The 22415-nt window shown below is 38.3% G+C and overlaps 1 protein-coding gene and 1 pseudogene across 2 annotated transcripts in view; one reads left to right on the forward strand and one right to left on the reverse strand.

The window, feature by feature from the left end:
• Nucleotides 1–22415, reverse strand: part of Mipol1 (mirror-image polydactyly 1) — a 240282-nt gene that overhangs the window by 215876 nt on the left and 1991 nt on the right. The window lies entirely within an intron of this gene.
• LOC142835214 (thymosin beta-10 pseudogene) lies at nt 8582–8716 on the forward strand (annotated as a pseudogene).

Here is a 22415-nt window from a genome sequence, read left to right on the forward strand (position 1 = left end):
ATGTACAACAATTTTTAATTAATAAAGTTGATGGCTTTTAGAAAGGAATAATAAATACAAATAGTGATAGGAACTAGAGTAGTTTGAATGTAATTTGTCCCAATAATCTCATAGAAAGCAGCACTTTTAGGAAGTGTGGCTTTGTTGGAGTGGGTATGACCTGGCCTTGTTGGAGGAAGTGTGTCACTTTGGGGGTGAGCTGAGGTTTCCTAAACTCAGGATACTTTCCATATCTCAGTCAACTTCCTGATTCCTTCTGATCAAGATGTAACCAACACATGTCTGCCTGCACATGGCCATGACCCATCGTGATGATAATGGACTGAACCTCTGAAACTGTCAGCGAGTCACCCCAGTTAAATGCTTCCCCTTACAAGAGTTGTCATGGTCACAGTGTCTCTTCCCAGCAATAGAAACACCAACTAAGGTAAATACAATTCTGCTTCAAAATTTCAACCCCTTTTACCAATTAATAGTTATTAAACTTATACAAAAACCAATAACAAATGTGGGCAACAAAATTAAGTAAATTCTATAACTTATTGCAATGTTTATAAAAACCAGATGTGATTGACTCATTCAGGAAGCTGATGCAGAACTGCCATGTTTAAGGTCAATAAGTTCTACTACATTCTAGGCTACCAAGTAAGGCCCTGTCACCAAGAAGTTGATAATGTAAGTATCTTTAATAATAATTTATAAACATACATATAAATGTGTACATATATATAATATATTCAAATGTTCACGACAGTAACTCCTCTCAGCAGTTATGAAATAACTAAACCCAAAATCTTTTACCTGGGAGAAATGAGGCACTGTCAAAGTCCTGAGTCTAGTAGTATTCTCTTTTGACTCCTTATTCAAGAGAAAGCAGTGGCAGTTGGAGCAGTTGTTCACAGGGGTTTCTGATAAACCTAGATCACAACCTATTAAAGGCATAATCTTTCCTTCCCCCTTTATCTCTTCTGATACAGATCAAAACTTGAGTATGCTTGCCTCAACTCTCTGGATAGTCCTCTTTCTCATTCTCAGGCAGCTGCTTGCCAACCTCCATTACCTCACAGCCTGTTTGCTTGGACCCTAATTCAAAAGGTGACTCTCTCTATCTCTTCTCCAGCTGCCTCCTCCTAGCAGCTAAGATTTACACTTGCCAGCCCTGTGGATTGTCTCTCAAAATCTAATAAAATAGTCCTTGAGCTTGCTTCGAGTACATTTTTACTTATATATTTTTTAATCAAGGAGACAAAGAACTCACAAAAAGGCACCTTAATCCCTGGTTGTGGATGCTCCCCAATAGGATTCTCCTTTAATCATAAATTGCATGTTTGAGTCACTTTCCCTTGCAGTCATATAATCACCTCAATGCTCTCCTGTTCAGATGTTTCCTCCACCAGATATTCCAGCTCATAGCTCTTCAGTTTTGCACTTGACAAAGTATAAAGGCAATTCCAATGAACTAATTTTGTGTTTTGTTGTTTGTAGTGCTGGGGATCAAGCCCAGGTCCTCACAGTCATCAGCAAAGTACCTTACCACATTTTTTTTCTGAATGATAAAGATAGATATTATTTTATTTTCTAAAACATGGTCTTCATTTCCACCTGAAATTTCATCAGAATGGCTTTTACTGTCTGGCTTATGACAACTCCAAGGAATAAGAACTCTAGCTATGAAGTATAACTCCACTTAAATACCAAATAAACTCTGCATTGCATTACTCTCTAAATTTCAATACTGTACCCACATGGGGTCCCACCTCTAAAATGGTTCTACCACCTTCCAGCAGTGCCATGGGCCTTTGTGAACGGAAGAGCAAATGCAAATTGCAGCACCCAGATAATATAAAAAGTTGGTTATAAATCTTACTATAAATTAAGTCCTGGTAAGATTTGTGAATTCTTTATTTATGGCTAGAAACCAAATATGAGTGAGTACATCCCATGTTCCTCTTTTTGGGTCTGGCTTACCTCACTCAGGATAGTGTTTTCTATTTCCATCCATTTGTATGCAAAATTCGAGAAGTCATTGTTTTTTACTGCTGAGTAATACTCTAATATGTATATATTCCATACTTTCTTCATCCATTCTTCCGTTGAAGGGCATCTAGGTTGTTTCCAGGTTCTGGCTATCACAAACAATGCTGCCATGAACATAGTTGAGCATATACTTTTGTTGTATGATAGGGCCTCTCTTGGGTATATTCCCAAGAGTGGTATTGCTGGATCCAGGGGTAGGTTGATTCCGAATTTCCTGAGAAACTGAAACACTGCTTTCCAGAGTGGTTGCACAAGTTTGCATTCCCACCAGCAATGGGTGAGTGTACCCCTTTCTCCACAACCTCTCCAGCAAAGGCTATCATTGGTGTTTTTTATTTTAGCCATTCTGACAGGTGAGACAATGGGGATGTTCTATCGGGAACTCACCAAGGCAAGCTGGCCTGGGTCTGAAAAAGCATGGGATAAATCCGGACTAGCTGAACATAGAGGACAATGGGGAATACTGAGAACTCAAGAACAATCGCAGTGGGTTTTTGATCCTACTGCACGTACTGGCTTTGGGGGAGCCTAGGCAGTTTGGATGCTCACCTTAGGAGACCTGGATAGAGGTGAGCGGTCCTTGGGCTTCCCACAGGTCAGGGAACCCTGATTGCTCTTCGAGCAGATGAGGGAGGGTGACTTGATCGGGGGAGGGGGAGGGAAATGGGAGGCGGTTGCGGGGAGGAGGCAGAAATCCTTAATAAATAAATTAGTTAAAATAAAAAGATTTGTGAATTCTTTAAGCTTGAGACACCAGGGACATGCAGGATCTTTATATATTAACTTGGTATTCCTTACTCTCTGGGTTTGGCAATGCTCTGTCTTTTTACTAAAGGTATTCTATTACTATTACTAAGCCTATTCTTTAAGACTGAATAAAGAAATTTGAATTTGAATTGAGCCATAGGCAAAATAATCAACAGAGAGTTTAAAAGGATCACTCTTAGGCAGTGCCTCTAGATCCCTGAGACTAGGACATCATGGCCTCAATATTCAAAGAAAAAGGATTCTTTCTGCTGACGTGAGAATGAAGATGGGTGAAAACCAATGACTACTTCAGCAGATTGTCAAAAAGACAGCAGCAGAGATTCGAAGTCTGCCTAATATAAATGCCAGTACATTACTTTTTAAGACTGTAAGCAAACCCATCCTGGGCCTAGTCAGAGACTTTAGCTATCATCAAATGTCACCAAGCAATTCTGAGTTCAGAAAATTTTACCATTTCCTGGATCTGTCAATCATTCAAATAAGGCCATTATTATGGATTGGATATGCTTTGTCCCTCAAGGGCTGATTTGCTGGAAGTTCAGTCCCCATTGTAGTGATGTGAAAGGCAATGGAACCTTTAAGAGGCAGCACCCAGTGGGAGTTTTTCAGGTCATTAGGAATCTACCTTAGAATGCTTATTTCCTGGCATGAATCATTGAAAGAACAAGTCTGACTCCTCTCATCTCTTTGGCTTCCTGATTCACAATGATCCTTCATTGCTCCCTGTGTTGTAGACATTGTCATGTCAATTACCATGAGGTAATACAACCAGGAGGATCCTATGCAGAACTAGCACAATGCTGTCTGGAATACCAGCCTCCAAAAATGTGAGCTAAGTGAACTATTTTTCTTGTTAAGTACCCAACTTCAGGCGTTTTGCTAAAGTAAGAAAAACAGACTTGTATGCACTTGACAGACATGACTTATAATACAGATATGTGCTAGAAGGAAAAGTGCAGAAGTTTGCCCAAATAAAAGCCAATTTACTACCTTAAAAATATTGCTAGTTACACCCCGGTTCTCTAACAGTTGTGGTGGTCCACATGCCTGTAAATCCAGTACTCTGCTGACTGAGGTACATATCGGGGTGAAGAGAGCTAGTGAGAAAAAGAGAGGGAGAGAAAGGGAGAGAGAAGGAGGAAGGAAGGGAGAAATACAGACAGACAAAGAGAGAGGCCACAGGACTTCCAATACAGACTACTATATGATAAGATTCCTGTGGCTCATCCATAAACCACAACAGACCACTTGTTGTAACAATAAGAGTTCCCTAACTATAGTATTGAAGTCAGTTGCCAAAAGCTACTAAGGCCTTACAAACTCAAAGATAAGAGGTGCCATGTCTTTAGCAATCAGTCATAGATAGGGTATTTACATAAAACCAGATCTGAAGGTTATAATTACGGTCTTTTTATTCCCTTTTGCCAGAGAGCCAATCTTTTATCGGTAACTACCAGCATGTTCTTGCCTACCTTGAGTACAGTAATACATTTAAAAATTAGCCATGTACGGCTTACAAATCAGTAAAAATGTGGTGGGTGATATTAAGAGTTGATCTGTACAATGAGCCTTTGGAGAAAATCTGAACACTCAATTGTTTTAGACCATTTAGCTAAAATCTAGCACAAAGGTCTTAGAAAACTAAGTAATAAAAAAACATAGAAAATTTAGTTAAAAATTATAAACATGCATACGTATATATATAATTTTTAACTAAATTTATATATATATAAATACATATATATAGAGAGTTGTTGGCTCAGTGGAAAACTAAGGTGCTGAGAAAAATGGCCAATTTATATTCTTCAAATTACTCACTTGAGCTAATGAAATAAGAGAGCACTAGTCTTCTCAATCAATGCAAAAGACAGGCAAATGATATGGAATATGCAAATGCACAGGACAAATATTACTGACGGCAAAATAGTGAACTAAAAAATTATCCCAGAGTAGTAGTTTAAAGGGGCTGTGGGGACTTTGTGAGATTGCTTAACAGGTTAAGGCACTTGCTCTCAAGACTGATAACTCAAATTCAACCCCTGGTACTCACAAGGTGAAAGAATTGAATCCCACAAGCAGTAGGGGTGTACACACTCATAAATAAAATAAATAAATATAATAATGATTTTTTTTTTTTACGATGAACTAACTTGTTTTCCTATGCTTGCAGCTGCTCTGAGCAGGAGACCCTCAGGAGTTCCTGATGGCAAAGGAGTGGTTTCTGGTAGGCTTGCAGCCGAGAGTTAAGGCATTGCCATTAGTCAAGGAGACCCTATATAAGCTGTCCTGGAACACAAAAAAGAGAGCATTTTTGGCTGTCTGTGTGTGTTTCTGTCCCTTCCCCGACTCATGAACCATACTGCAGTGTGTGGCGCATAGAGCAGGCATGGAACTACAGGGAGGGAAAATGCACTGGGATTGGTATATAAAATGAGAAAAGATTGTTTTATAAAATAAATTTTAAAAAGGAAAGGAAAAAACATACTGCTCTGGATGACAAAACAGCTTCTGTACATAAAACACAATTTTTAAGAGAGACCATAAAACAAGATGTGTTGGTACAACAGTAGCACAAATGTTATGGGATTAACTAGCCACTTTTAAAATTAGATTTAAGGCACACTCCATGAGATGAAACCCATTCCTGAAACTTCTACAGTGGCCAAGGACCTGAGACTAGCTAGGTCATAAAAAAAAAAAACACTCACTACTATTATTCCACTGAACACAACAATCATAATGACTCATAATTGCTCTGCCCATACATATTTCAGAGCATCACTCAACTCCCATCAGAGAAACTTCCTATTGTCGTAATTTACACAGAGACCTACCGACTGGACACTGTGCTAAAGCTGTGGAGCATTCAGCCATAAATGTGATCATCAAACCCCTTTTCTCAAGGCTTTGGAAATAATTAACAAGAAGAGGCTGAAAGATTCTTGGAGCTAGGGGTGGTGGAGAACTCCAAGGAAACAGCATCTTTCAGACACAACAGGAATAATTCACATATAAACTTGCAGAATCTGTGACAGCATATATAAGACTTGCACTGGTTCAAACAAGGAAAAACTCCCAGCAGGGAGAAGGGGATGTGGGCACAAAGTCTCAGCCCTAACTAAAAATCTATTTGTAATTGATACCTGCTGGGAAAGGGAAAACCACTTTTCTTCATTGGTGTGTCAGTGGGTAAATCCACAACACTCCAGCGAAGGACCCAACCCCAAGAGTAGTTGAACAACACTAAATGGACTCATGGTATTTTTTGTGGTTGCTGTTGTTTTTCTCATGTGTGTGTCTGTGTGGGCGTGTGCACACACGCGCGCATGCATGCACACACACATACACACACACACACACACACACAAACTTTTTTGTTTGGTTAGTATTTTGGGGTGTTTGCTTTTACCCGAGGGTGAGTGCACAAGAAAGCATGATATTGGGTGGGTAGGGATGTGGGAGCTCTCTGGGAGGAGTTGGGGAGGAGGAAGATTATGAGCAAAATACATGAAAAATAGGAAGAAAGTTTTACTGCATTCCCCACTGATTCTTCTCCCGTGTTCTCTCTGTGCAGTGGTGGCGTTGTTCTTGAAGTAACTATTTACATGTAACGGTAGGAAGCAAAGCTAAGCTGATGCATACATTGCTGTACACAGCCATGCTAACCTGCTCTAGGAGTACTGGTGCACAGACCTCCTTTCTGTTTTGTCCAACACAGAACTCAGGTAGGAAAAGCATCAAACACTGATCCTACATGACAGGGTCCGGGGCAAAAGGTTAGAGGTGGAGATGGACAACAGGCCAAGCACAGAGAAATTTGAGGAGACTGTGGCAAGTAACACATGCGTAACGCAGCGTGTGCACTGGGATTTTAGAAAACCATGCAGTCCAGACAAGAAGCACGTTCAGTTGGGCAGGAGACATCCTTAAGCTTTCACTGCAGGCTGGTGTCCGGGCTGAAAGCTACTCTAGCTGAAATCTGAAAGAGTGCTCTATCACAGACACAGTCCTCAAAGACTGTAAGGCTCCCTGGTGGTCAAGGAACTGTCTAGAAAAACACTGGGTAAACGTAAAATAAATGAACGAATATCAGGAATGGTTTGCCAAAATAACCTGAAAATTCTCAGAATACACCACTATCGCCTTCAACAACAAAATACTAATAGAAATGACTGGAACAGATCTTTCTGCGATGAAGATATATGCTTGGAGAGATAGAAGGTCCATTAAAAAGATGTTCACATCAGCAGCCATTAGGGAAAGACAAATCAGAACTATGAGACATTATTCATGCATGATGATGACTGACACAATAAAAGTACTGAAAAAAGAAACAAGCCTTTGTAAGGATGGGGAGAAAAATGAAAACTTAGGTGCTGCTCGTGGGAATGTAAAATCACACTAAAAGACAATATACTGTGAGCTGCTTTATGAGATACTTTAAAAAGAAAATATAGCTATAGACGTTTGTAGAATAGATGTTAGTAAGGACTCAAGAGAAAATAGGGAGTCATTACAATTGGGATGATGAGAAATAGCAGTTAATGTCACTGAACTGTCTAATTAAAATGGGTTTTATGCTATTTTCTAATACATATATGAAATGAGAATGGGATTTTACCCAGAACTAATGAACTGTCTTCTAACTATAACATAGATAATCACAAAGTAAAGCAGAGACAGAGAGGCAGAGAAAGACAGAGACAGAGAGAAACAGAGACAGAGATGGAGAGATACAAAGACAGAGAAACAGACAAACTTACTGGCTCTGACCTATAGTTCCCAAATTGTGCATAAGAGGCATACTCAAACAATGAAGCAAAGTTCATAATTTAAATTTTCATGGGAAACAGCGACACCTATTGATCATTGTATGAACTTCTTTAATATTCACTACTTAGATCTAACTACTTGCCTTATAGTGATTTTAAATCTTTACAAACCTGTTTTCAGCTGCACAGGGTACCGGATAGCACTCAACTTGCTACACATATGCTCAGGAAATTCTCAAGTGTGATGACTAAGTTTATGTTTAAAAGTTTACAATTATCATGTTTGAGAGAACTATAAAACAAAATTGGACCTCCAAAAGTTAAGGACTGTTTTTGTAATTGCCTGGTTTTGTACAATTTTAACAAAACTGTTGTTTATGTAAGATAATGAGTCATAACTGTTTCTGCTTCTGTAAACAAAGCTTGTTTTGGTAGAGATTTCCAAGACTTTGCAATAAAGAATGTAACCTGCTTGCAGGTAAACAGAATGTAACTATCTTCTTTGCCTTTATAAATCTATAGCACATGTGGCTATGAGCTACATTTGGAAGCACTGCCCTGCTCTTAGACTTGGCACCAGTTTCTGAAAAACGGCTTCTCCTTTGTTTAGAATGATTTATAGCCAGACTGGCGAATCTCTGAATGACCCCAGACCCATAAAGGAAGTGTTTATAACTCCAGTCTATGTAGTTAACTAATACTATTTATGAGTGTTTCTCCATCACCAAGTAGTTTTGCTTTGTTTTAGCATTTTGAGACTAAGTCTGGTTATAATCCACGTGACCTTAAACTCACAATCTTTCTCAAACCGCCTCCTGAGTGCTTGGAATTACATGTGCATACCACTGGACCAACTGCCAGAATTACAATTATTTCTCTATCAAATCATGTAACTTTTTGCTGGGAATAAACAAAATCAAAGGTGTCAGTCTCTTGCCTCAGCAACGCAAGTGGCAGAGCACCTTGAACTTGGGATGGGAAGAGATTCCACAGGTTGTAAGAAAATGGAAGACAAGATGGTCATGGGGGAAATCACAAGCTTCCATAAGGCCAATCTGAAGAAAATTAAGACATAGGAGAGGAACACCCTGCCAACCAAAGAGACCACTAAGCAGGATAAGTAGAGTGAAATGTCTTAACAGCCTAGACTAGAGGATTTCTCCCCACCCTATTGCACCCCACCAGGGCATTTCCAAGATCCCTTCATCATGTGGAAGAAGAACTGCCTGCAAGATTCGGCCAAAAAGTGCACTGTGAACCTGGGCACTCTGAGCCAATGCCACCAGCACATGGGTCTCTGAAGGGGGACTCCTTACTAATTGAACTGCTAAATGAAACCAGTTGGCCCTGGAATATTATAGAAAAAAATGTATGACTGGTGAAAATAAAACATACCTTATGTCCAAAAAAAAAAAAAGAGATGTCAGCAAATAGCTGAACTGCCCATCACATCGATAAGCAGTGCAGCCAACTCAAGGCATACATGAAGAGGAAAATTAGAAACTAAACTGAATAATAATAAAAACAACTAACAATAATGAGAATAAACAGACTATCCCATAAGGAATAATTTTATTGCCGTTCAAGAAGAACTACTCAGAGTAAAAGGTAGGTAACTCGTTAGCTTAACACTGAAACCTGGAAGTTTAGACAGATGAGCCATCCATGAATAAAGAAGATATCTGACTAAACTGATGAAATAATACATAAAGTTTTCTTTTAGGTTAAAATACAATTACATTATTTTCTCCTTCCCTTTCCTCCCTTCAGTACCTCACCTGTACCCCCTTGCTCCCAATAACAAATATATGTGTATACATATGCATATGTATGCATTTCAGACCTTTGGTGTTATTTGTACTCATATAATTCCAGAACTGAGCACTAAGCATCGGCTAACCAACTAGTGGGCTCATCCCTGAGGAAGACTATTATTCTTGCTCTCAGCATTCCTTAGTTGCCTGTAGTTCTGTGTCTATGTGTGGGACTCCATGAGATTTCCACCTTCCTAGCATGTCTATTGGTCTTGTACTTCATGTCTTGTTTAGACAGCCATATTGTTGAGGTGAAGCTTCCCTGCTATTTCTAGGAGTCACAATCTCACAGTAGCTTCCTGGTTATGTGACTCTTAGATCTTTTCACCCCCTTATGTGATGTTTCTTGACCCTTGGGTACTAAAGTTGTGTTGCAGATGTTTATAAATGAGGCTGGGTAGCCTAAGATCACTTGTTCTCTGCATTTTGACTAGTTCTGTTTTCCTGTAATAATCTGTCTGTTGCAAAGAGAAATTTCTTTAATGAGGGGTAAGATTCATGCTTATCTGTGGATATAAGGATAAATATTTAGAATACAATTAGGTATTATGCTAGTTTACTAAACTGTTGGCAGTATGCTCTCCCCAAAATCTGTTTGCTCACTATACCCAGGTAGACAGACAACTAGGCTCCCGGTACCAGGCATGTTTTTTCTCCTGTTGGGAAGACCTCAAGCCCAATTAGAGAGTTGATGGTTACCACCAAGATGAGTGACACCACTCTATCCTCTGGGTTATGGTGCCATGCTGGTCATTGCTGTGGTTCATTGGCATCATAGCTGGGTAGGAATATCGGTTGCTTCCCTACCTTCCAGTAATGTTAAGGTTAGTCCTCAGGGAGGAGACTCCAAAGTCAGATTGAGCTCAGATACTCAGGGTCTTGCATCTGAAGTACATGGTGTCTTCAAATATAGGGACTAATCTTCAGCCACTGGGAATTAGTCAATGGCAACCCCAATAGTCTAGAAGTCTGAGTCTCTTGGACTTCTGATTGATTACCCAAAAGAGGGTTTCTCATGCATGGCATTTGGGTTTTTATTAGATAGTCTATGGTTCCTGGGGGAAGCACTGTCAGCCCAAGTGGGATAACAATTTTTTTAAAATTATGAAAATGTATACACATAGACATATATATTGTATATAACTCTTTATTAAATAATAGTATGATTCCTTATGGTTTCTGCAGGCATTCTTTGAGTGCTGTTTTCTTCTCCTCCCCTTTTCCTTCTGTATTGACCTCCTATCGCCCTCCCCAGGTAAAGCACCAATCCCATTTTACCCATTTACACATTGCTTGAATTACATAGAATGTGTATAATACTAATATATTATTATTAATGTAATAGTATCTGAGGAATTTGTACAACATCTTTTGATCATATTCACCTTTTCCAAGATCCGCCCCTCCTTCCATACCCACCCAGTTTAGTGTCTTATTTTTTTTAGCCATCATTGTAGTCTAACTTGCACTACCCATACATTCTTGAATGTGTGGCCTTCCACTAAAAGTGGTCAATTACCTGGGGCAACACTCTTAAAGAAGCTCATTTTCCCTCACCCAGCAGCCAACAACTGCCAATGGTGCCTCTGTTAGTGGTAGGACTTCATGGCCACCTCCCCTCTCCACACTGGGATTTAGTCTGGTTTGAGTTTGCACAAGGATCACAGAAACTCCACAACTTTTTAATCATGATACAAAATTATGTACAAATAACTCAATACAAACACACTAAAATCAGTTACCAGTATAAAGACTTAAATTAACAGTAGTAAAAGTAACTTATTTTTCCTATATTAGTTTAATTTCCACAATCATGTAAAAATTTAATATATAATTTACCTGTAGTATCTTTATGTTGTTGATTCAAATGTATTACTATTCATTTGTCTACTAGACTATGAAGTGAATTTATTTGTATAGTAAACTTGAAATATTTATGAGTTTATAAGTACATTAATATCAATAGCATCCACTGGGAAAGAATGTGGTATAAAGTATATAGAGACACATACATATATATCATATACATATATACATAGACACAAACATACATTTTGTATACTTGGTATAACCACACATACACACACACACACACACACACACACACATACACAGTGGGAGTGAGAAAATATTCCCGTTTGGAAAGCTAAGAATGGGGGCATAGCAAGAGGAGGTCAGAACAAAACAAGACCCATACTTAGCAGCACAAGAACGCTGAAGCAATCTACCTGGCATCTGAGACTCTAATGGAATCATTTGAGCTCCTATGGGCTTGGGCAGCCCTGCCCTTCCAGTCTGCAGCACTCACACTGTCTAGAAAATCAGCCCCATTTCACTCCTGAAGCTTTCCTCAATGGGATGTCATCTCTAACACCAAGAGGTCTGTACTACTAGTAAGGTTTTATCTTTACAGCTTAACCCAATGCCTTTTCAACATCTCTTGCAAGGAATCTAATACTGCCACACAGTGCCTGGCCTCAGAAGCTTTCATGAATCAGGTGCAAGTTGTCAGAATTCCTCACTCTACTGAGATCAGTTGTCAGCTCAAGATATAGAATATTATCCCTTGGGCCATAACTGCAATGGCCACAATGCCTTGGTGCCTACATCTGAGAAAATAATTTCCTAGGCAATAGATTTCAAGCAGAAAACTCCTTCAGCACCAGACTTAGATAAGGGCAGTGAGCAGTAACCAAGACGCAGCCTGAGGGAATGGAGAGAGACCCAGCAGTTAAGGGCATGCACTGCTCTTAAAGAGTCCCAGAGTTCAATTCCCAGCACTCATATGGTAACTCACAAGCACCTGTAACTCCAGCTCCAGTGGATCCAGCACCTCTGACTGCCACAGGGACCCACGCACAGACAAATACACTTGATTAAAATGAATTATTTTTTTTGAAAAATAAACACAGCCTGAATATTGTTATAAGGTAAAAACAGTGAAGTCAGGAATTCTAAATATAAGAGAACTTGCCATGGGCTATAGGAAAGCCGAACTAAACCAGACAAGAGGAAGGACCGGCCCTGCTGGGGAGTGGAGGGGAGCCAGTCTCAGCTGGTACCAGCAGGCCCCTGAAGAGCTCTCAACAGGGCACCACTGTCCTTGCCTCTAGTAAATTTCTCTTCTTCTAATGTGGCTGGTTGTAGCAACAATGATTTGTGGTTAAGGACAGCTTCTAAGAAATTCTTCTGTATTCCAGGAAAAAGACCACTGTGTTGGGAAAGGGAAAGGGAACTGGTAGACCAAGATTTTTAGTCCAGATTCTGAAGGCCAGCTCCATTTGCTCTCACACTGGAGGATATACTTTCACCTTCACTTGCTAAAAATAAATTTTGACTGCCTGTTCAACCTAGGTCCTGATGAGAATTCTTTGCTCTCCAGAGTATAAGAGCCAAGACAGCTGCCATGGCTGGGATCAGAAAGAATCCAGGTGAGCAAACTTCCCATAACACTATTTTGTCTTAAAATTTCCTCTTCCAAATATATAATTAGTGCATTATTTTCTGAAATGAGGTCTCACTCTGATCCTCAGGATATCGGCAGAATATAGCCAGGGTTGTTTTTTGTTTGTTTGTTTGTTTTTGTTTGTTTGTTTTTTGCCAGAATATAGTACAAATGGCCTGTTCCCATTCCAGATAGTCTCTGTACCCCTCTGAAACCTCTTGAGCCCAGCCATTACCATCCACATTTCTCTTGGCATTCTGGTCTCCCAGACTCCCACCACAATAGATCTAGAATTCCTTACACACGAGCTCCAACCCCTTCCACTTTCTTCCCACAAATCAGTTCCAAAGGCCTATGAACTGTACAATTTTACCTTAGCAACAGCTCCATTTCTTGGTGCCATTTTTTTTTTTTGACCAAACACCTAACAGAGCAACTTTTAAAGGGGACGGTTTATCATAGAGTTTGAGAAGATCCAGTCCATCAGAGTGGCTAAAGCACAGTGCAGGAAGCATGAGATAGTAGTCACACTGCATGCATATCAAAAACTGCATGAAATCTACCTTGACAGCTGGCTGAATTATACCAGAGCCATTCCTATGCCTACTTTGCTATATTTGGGCCGCCTGAGCTGTAGCCAGTGTGGGCAGAAATAATAAAAATCAGTTTCAGGACTCACCCTGAAGGCATTCAGTGAGCTCCTACTCTTCAAGACTTACACATCTGAAAATTCTGCAGTGGTGGCATCACAAGCCTACGCTCTGCTGTGACTTAAGTGTGCTTTAAACGGCTCATGTGCTAGAGGCTTGGTCCTCAGTAAAACAGTGCTGGGAAGTGATGTGGAACCATTCCAGGGCAGAGCCTAGTGGGATGTAATCCCACTGAGAAAAATGGCCTGTATAATGGACTTCTTTGGTTCTCACAGAGAGCTGTTATGTGTCCCAGGGTTTTTGCTGCTGTAATGAAATACCATGACCAAAAGCAACCTCAGGAATATATATAGTTTGTAGTCTATCACCCAGGAAAGTCAGGGCAAGAACATGGAAGCAGGAGCTGATGCAGAGACCATGTAGGGGTGCTACTTATGGGGTTGCTCCTCAAGGTTTGCTCAGCCTGCTCTCTTATATACTCCAGGACCATCTGCCCAGAATGGCACCACCCAATGAGCTGGGTCCCATCATATTAATCACTAATTCAGAAAATACACCACAGGTCAATCTCAATTGAGTTTCCCTTTCCCCAAACAACTCCAGCTTGTGCCAAGGGCTGCACGATGGCTTTGTGGGTAAAGCCACTTGCCTCCAAGCCTATCAACCACATGGCGGAAGGAGTGAACTAACTTCTGTGCAAGCTGTCCTCTGACCTCCTCGTGTGAACTGTGGCACACGTGTGCACATGTGCACACACTCTACAGGAGCAGACGAGTTTTACAATTAATGTCTTTGTTCTGATTAGATTATTTAATCTAATAATTAACTATACTGGAAAAAAACTTCAAAGAACTGAATAGAAGAGGCTATGTTAAACGAAAACTACTTTGGAATAAACAGGCCATTTCATTTGATTATCAAGTATTCTCTAAGAAACAGGTACAGGCAAAAAGACATATTTAGGTCATATGAAAAAACAACCAAGTGCTACCAATGCCTTCATTTTAGTCTTGGAGCAAGTAATTCAGAATTCTGATGCACACACCCCATAGTGGTATTTCATTTGTATTTTAATAAAGCTTGCCTGAAGATCAGAGAGTAAAACAGCCCCACTGGCCAGCCTTACAGACCAGGCAGTGCTGACACACACCTTTAATCCCAGTAGCCACACTAGTTAGCCATAGAAACCAGGCGGTAGTGGTACATGCCTTTAATCCCAGCACCAGAGAGGAATTTAAGACACATGAAGGCAGCTCTCAGACAGTCTCATTCTGAGGATTCCTGGAGGCAGGATCACCATTTCAGAGTGAGGTAGAGGTAAAAGCCAGTGGCTGGCCATTTTGCTTTTCTGACCTTCAGGTTGATCCCCAATTTCTAACTCTGGGTTTTTATTAATCGTGCTACACTCCTCCAATTCAAAGATAGCAAATTTGTGTTGTTTTAAGCCAGTAATTTTTGGATCTTTGTTACAGCTGTCACAATAAGAGAAAACTGAAGCACAGGCCTTGTAAGTTGTATAGATCACACTACCCAGTGTACTCAAAGGCACTTTCAGCTTCTCTTAGATAACATATTTTAAATGACCCACAAGCTGTGTGTTAGTTGAAAAAAAAATTCTTTATTATTTTAATTTATTTTAATTAATTTATTTTTTAAAGGCTAGGCTTTTACTCCTAGAACAAATTTTAAAATGATTCCTATGTAATAATAAAATGCATATTCAGATATTGGTTTATCTTTTTTTTTTTTAATTTTATTCTACTGGAACTCACTCTATAGACCAGACTCGCCTCGAACCCAGAGATCCACCTACCTCTGCCTCCAGAGTGCTGAGATTAAATGTGTGTACCACTACCTGGCTGGTTTGTCATTTTTTAAGTCAGTTGCTTTTATCAAATAACTTTTCCTGTTTTAGCGAATCAAAAATAAAATTGTAGATTTCACAAATCAGTAAAATCTCCAAGACAAGAAGTACTAGCAACTTCTTCTAAAAAAAAAAAAGGCAATTTTTTTTCTCTTACACCCATTAGACACAACCAACATCTATAATCATGAGACTTTCAAACAATGAAGAACATTTAGCTGTATCTAACTTCCAAAAGAATAATACTTACAGGTATATTGAACCTGGACCCATAGGAGTCAATAGAAAACTGTGAAACTTGATACTATGTGAAATACTTTGGGCTTTTTTGTTGCTTTTTTTTTTAAATTATTATGTTCTGTTTTTGAGCATGAACATTGCTGATGACAATGACATTGTGTCTCATTGTCAAAAGGTTAGACAGTTCAGAAAATTAAACTGAATAAATTAAATGTGGTTAAGACAGAAGGACCAGATCTACAAACAGAACCCTTCCTACCGAAATTAGGCAAAGCCTAGAAGACCACAGCAGAGATATTAATGCCTGAGTGGATACAGCATCTACTGTGCAGAAGCAGAGGGAAGCACAGCAGCAAAACAGGGTCTGTGAACCAGGAGAATCCTCCAAACCGACAGCTAAGCTCTCCGGAGACAAATGAATCAGGTTTAAAAGCTGTTGCTGTAGGAACTCTCAAACATTTGACAGATGTCTTCGCAACATCATGCAGAAACTTGAAATGGAATTCAGACTCAACAGAAAGGCAATAACAACGAGTGGAGGGGAGCAGGTAGAAGCTGGGAAGGGAAGGCGTTATAACAGAGACCTTTACAAACTACTGACATTTTTACAAGCTTAAAAGCAACAGCACAAACTTTAATAAACTACTTACATTAGTAATCTTCAGAAAGTCATAGAGAGGATTTAAAGGCTAAAAGATCATCTTCTTTATAGTGAAAATATAACCAAGTATTTATTTTAATCACTAAAAGAAAGATGATCAAAAGTCAGATGACAAAGTAAAATGATGCTAAATCTGCAGCTTTGTAACTATGACTGAAGAAAGAAAAACTAACAGAAATATAAATTTTAGGCACTTTCCACGTCACTATCTCACCCAGAAAATAGTCTAGAATACAACAAAAGGAAAATAGAAAGGGGGGTCACCTATTACATTCACTAACAAAATAATGATTTTAGAAATTTACTGTCTCTTTACACTTTTATTTTACACACACACACACACACACACACACACACACAGTTTCTCCAAATACTCCAAATTCTCCAAATTTTTGGCAGAATATTGTATGATTTTTCCAAACATTTACTTAGTGTTTGTTTAATAGGCCACTGGGTAGCAATAGCTTAGTTTTCCGTTCTGAGCACGTCCACAAACATCTTCTAGTGACTTTCAAAGACACCACTAAAAATAAATATGATATATGCTAAAGAGTAGCCTAACTTTTTAGTCACTAATAGTTATCGGGCACGTTCTCTTGATTTTCCTAAAATAATTCTTAAAATTATAATACATTTTAGGAGAAAAATCTATTCAAAAACTTCAATTAGAAAAATAATTTCTCCACTGTTTAAGATACATTTGCATATGGAGCAGAGTTTGCAAACCCAAGTAATTAGTAATTAGCATGATGGGATAATTTTAAATGAGACCATAATTCTAAATGGGTAGCAAACAAAACGCAGTCCTTATAATACATGGACTTTAACTGAAAAGAAGATCAAAATTAATAATTAGAATGGAATAAAGACAATAGAAATTATGATGCTGAAATTCTAAACCCAGATTTTATCATTAAAGAACTGTAAAAACTGACAGAATATTTTTGTACATTAACTTCCAAGGTTTCAATTCATTTACCCAAATGAATTACAATAATCCTGCCTACTGTGCCAGCTCATGCCAGTGAATAAAATGTTCTGCTTTGAAATGTTGTAAGCTATAACACAGCTCCCATGCTGGCAATAAGCTGTTTGACATAAATTAAGGAAATAGCTTCAATTTACATTAAAATTTGAATACAATAAAAGTATTAAAATACTAATCAGTTTTAAGACATGTTGCTTTAAAGTCAGTCAGAAAAAAATCATTAAAAGAAATTTAAATTTAATTTAGATTATATAATTGAGACACCATTTTAGCTATCAAATAAAAATTTCTAGACACTTTAATGTCCAGTTGGCTTTTTAATATTGTCATGGTTTGAATCCCAAATTTCCCCCTGAAGGCAATAACAGGATGTAGGTCTCTTCTTATCTGAGAGAGGTAAGCAAGTCCCAAGTGAATCCTGAACCACAAGTAGTACTGAACATCATATATATTGTGGCTTACTATACATACTAAGTTATAATGAACTTTAATTAAAATTAAGCACGTTCAATCCAGAGTACTCTTAAAAAAAATTGGGTACAGTAAAATATAAAGAGAACAAGTAATAATACAGATTAATCAGAATTGTATACTATAATAAAGGTTATTCTAGAACCTCACTTTATTAAACCAACATAACCCCTAAGTACACTCTAAATATGTCCTACCCACAAAGAAGTATAGTTCTCACCCTTCATCAAGGAAACCTCTCTTAGCAACACACACCGGTACAGAAAACCACCACCAATCAAAGCACAGAGTTGTTGAGCTCAGTTTCAACAGACACATCTACAAAACTCCTGTCCCTAAGGCTCAGGGAACACTGGGGAAATGGGGGAGAAAAGATTTAAGAACCAGAAAATCAGGGAGTTTGCAGTGAGACTGTGTCTCCTGGAAATGTCAGAAGTCTCACCCGACCGGAACAAGGATGACACCAGTAGGCATGCTAACACAGAGGGGGTGAGAGGGAGCACAAGAGAATTCAACACTAAACAAAGAATTACAGGAAACAAGAAATGCTGAGAGTGGGAAAAATAGCATCCCCAGGGACAAGCACACCATTGGCTATCCAATACCAAATGGGCACATACACACACAAGTAAGATTATACAGACTGAGTAAGTTGTATGTATTTACTTAGGTGTGTGTGTGTGTGTGTGTGAAAGACAGAGAGAGAGAGACAGAGAGAGAGACAGAGAGAGACACAGAGAGACAGAGAGAGAGAGAGAGAGAGAGAGAGAGAGAGAGAGAGAGAGAGAGAGAGAGAGGGAGAGAGAGAGAGAGAGGGAGAGAGGGAGAGAAAGAAAGAAAAAGAGGCTATAAATTTGAAAGTGAAGTTAAGGGTATGGGGGGTTGGAAGGAAAAAGGAAAGAGGGAAATAACATATTTATTATAATTTTTATATTTGTATATAACTTTTAATAACTATTTTAAGTTATTTTAACACATGAATTATATTTTAAGCTTTTCACTTAATAGTTTGTAATATTAATCTCAGGTAACAAACTTTATCAAATGAAATTATGATAAAGTTGCTGTGAGACTATCATATTATTAAAATATGATTAAAAATAAAATTTTTATTTCACAGTTTATATAATGGAGACAAAAAAAAAAAAACCTCTCCTTTAAAAGCAAGCAATCAGAACCAGATCGATAAAAAGACAGAAACCCAGAAGAGTCTGTATCTATTGACAAACCAAAATCATAATGTGAAAGTCTAACAAAAAAATATGGGGTTCAGGGATTATAAAATCTCTCAAATAACCTTAACTGCCTGGATGTCTTTCTTGGGAGACTTTCTGATCTAAGCTGCTGACCCTCTGGCCTGCCATTCTTAGACCACTGTCTCATTCTCAGTCTTTCCCTGGGCTACATTACGCTTTCTGACATCTCAAATGTTTTGTTTTTGTTTTGCTATTGTTTGTTTGTTTGGGTGGGTGCTTTGTTTTAATAGAACATAACTTGAAGAACTTTCAGAGGCTTGCAGTCTAGAAGAGTCGTATTCCGCATCCTCCATTCTCCACATCCCTGACTTCCTGCTCTAGGTTCGGGGTCTTGTCCTTCGAATCTGTCAAGTAACTGAACTCAGCAGCAGATAGTGCTGGCGAGAAGACTGAGAGACACTAGCATATTCAGTTCTCTGGTTGTTTTGATAGCCCGGTTTTATGTTCTCTCTGAAAAGATCCACGACTTCCTTTTCCATTCTTGGTGTTAGCAACTTTCACAAATAAATGCCAATGCTAAGGTTTCTCTTGTTTTAACTACGAGCTCTGAAAAAAAGGGACAGAATACAACACAACTTGTTTTCAGTGGAGGTTTGTTTGACAGGCGTTTGCCTAAAAAAGCTTAAACTAAATTCTTATACTTTATATAAAGAAGGATGCCACATAAAAGAAAAAAATAAGAATGCCCTAATCGTTGTGTATTATTTTAACATTAAAAGTATTACACATGGAATACAGAATTCTAGAAAGATGTTCTTTGACTTCTGATGGGCTACATCCTGATAAATACATCAAAAATGTATTATATACACCTAAGCCACCAAATACCCAGCTTTACACGGTGTACCAAAGACCACCAGTTGTCGGTCTCCTGACACCATCTAAGAACTGCAGCTTGCTGGCACTGCCCAGTGCAGGAATAACAGTATCTTAGCACATCTACCCCTAGCCTGAATAAAGACTGAAATTATAGATTTGAGATATCACTTCTACTGAATATCTATCAGTTTCTCACCACCTTGTAGGAATAGTTTATTTGTATTTTAATAAATAAAGATTGCCTGAAGATCAGAAGGCAAAGGTAAGCCTCTAGAGGCCAGGCAGTGGTGTCACTGTCTGCTGTCAACTTTAATCCCAGGATTTGGGGAGACAGAGGCAGATGGATCTCTGTGAGTTCAAAGCTATTCTGGGCTACACAGGATCAACCCAGAAACAGACCCAGGTGGTGCTGGTTCACACCTTTAATCCCAGTGTTTGGGAGTCACACACCTTTAATCCCAGCACTAGGAAGGTAGAGACAGGAGCAATATGGCTGGGTGGAGAGAGGAATATAAAGGGAAGGGACAGGAACTCAGTGGAGTGTGAAGTCTGAGGATTCATGAAGGCAGGATCTCATACATTCAGTCTGAAGATTCGATAGAGGCAGGAGGTCTTTCTAGAGGTTGGCTATTTTGCCTTTCTGATTTTCAGCTTGAACCCCAATATTTGTCTCTGGGTTTTTTATTATTCGTGCTACATCACCCCAAAGCCAAAAAAAATCTTAAAGTGAAAAACCAAGTCAGAGATAGCATATACTTTTTTCTTCGACTTCTCAACAAATACACTATTTCAAAATGAAAGGGTTTAAAAAAATGAGCTGAGTCACTGATAAAAGAGGATGCCTCACTTACAGGAAAATAGATTAACCATAAACCTGCATATTTTGAATAGCATAACCTCAAAAAATAGATATGTACCTCTGTGTGTGTGTTTGTGTGTGTGTGTGTGTGTGTGTGTGTGTGTGTGTGTGTCCAGGGAGAAAGAGACTCTATTATTACAAATGGAGCTTTAACATATAGCAAATTGTCAGCGATTATCACTACTAAAAGAGATTCATACATATACAAGAAATTAATGAATGAAAATTTTAATGAAAGAGAATTGAGCAACAGCCTTAATAAGAAGCAGATAAAACAGTCCATCCATTGATGAATCCATATCACATGCACATACATGCTTTGTAAACAACCATATACAAATTAATAACAAGTTATAATGATTATTCATTTATTCAAAAAATGTCTACATGTTTTATACTTTGATCTTTATATGCATTACATTTCATAAAAGTTTTTTAAAGTTATTATTATCTTTAAAAATGTATTAGCAAAATCCTTAAGATAAAACTACAAAGAAGCCCTGTGCAGTGGAGCACGTCTTTACTACCAGCACCCCGGAGGCAGAAGCGGGAGGATCTCTCTGAGTTCAAGGCCAGCCTGGTCTACACAGCAACTTATAAGACATCCAAAACTAAATAGAGACTGTCAAAAAATTAAAAGAAAAGATATTGACATGTTTCAAAAAGAAACAATAAAATTCAAGATTATAGACTGCAGTAAAATGAACAGTTTTATAGTCCAGTTATTTCTAAAATATATAAATCCAAGTATAATGAAAGCAATCTCAATGTATATATACAGTTCATCTAATGCAAAACTATAAATTTATAAGAATATACCACCTACTTGTATATATTCAAAATAGAATAAAATTAAAAAGAACAATACTTTCAATTTTAGCAATATCAAAACCGGGTTTCTCTAACCAACTACCAAAAACAGTTCAACGGAAAATCTGTCCCATTATTCAACCATTTCATGAAGCACCAAACCAGCTACCCCTTTAAAATAAAACTTTAAGCTGCCAGATTAGAGACTTCAAAACAAAACAACAAAAACTATAACCCAAAACAAAACTGGGTATTATAGTTACAATTAAATTTAATACTTCAGGACATAAAATCAACTATTCCCAAACATATTAAAGTAAACAAGTTAAGTGCAGTGGCCCATAGCTGTCCTATCATCTACTTGGTGGGCTAAGGCAGGAAGACAGATGTCTGGAAGCCGAGAGTTCAGGGCCAGCCGGAACAACTAATGATGACAATAACGACAACAACCAAAGACTCCAAGCATGGTCGTGCACATCTCTGACACCAGCAGACAGCTCTCCAGAGTCAGAAACAGGAGAGTCAAAGCCTAAGGACATCCTCAGCTACTTAACTCGTTTGAGGACAGCCTAAAGGACAGGAGATCCTGGGTTGTTTGTTTGTTTGTTTGTTTTTTAAAAAGGATTTAAAGTGAGAGATTACAATGGAGTTCTGTTATTTAAACTCTCATGAAGAGCTATTTCTTTCACTAATTTTTCTGAATTTACAATAAATTTAATAAATAGCACATTTGTTACCAGATTATTTCATTAGAATTTATTTTAAAAGTACTTACATAAACTGTTATTGTGTCACGAGATGTGACCTATCTTAAATCTGCGTTTACTTAATAATCAAAGAAGAATCAATATCACATTGCTAGACTACCCCTAAATGTCTCAATATACTTCTAATACATCTTAAATTTAATACATATTAAATTCACTTCTAAAAAAACCACCTAAAAGTAGAACCTGTCTGC

This window comes from Microtus pennsylvanicus, chromosome 14 (genome assembly GCF_037038515.1).
Source record: "Microtus pennsylvanicus isolate mMicPen1 chromosome 14, mMicPen1.hap1, whole genome shotgun sequence".
Classification (NCBI taxonomy): domain Eukaryota; kingdom Metazoa; phylum Chordata; class Mammalia; order Rodentia; family Cricetidae; genus Microtus; species Microtus pennsylvanicus.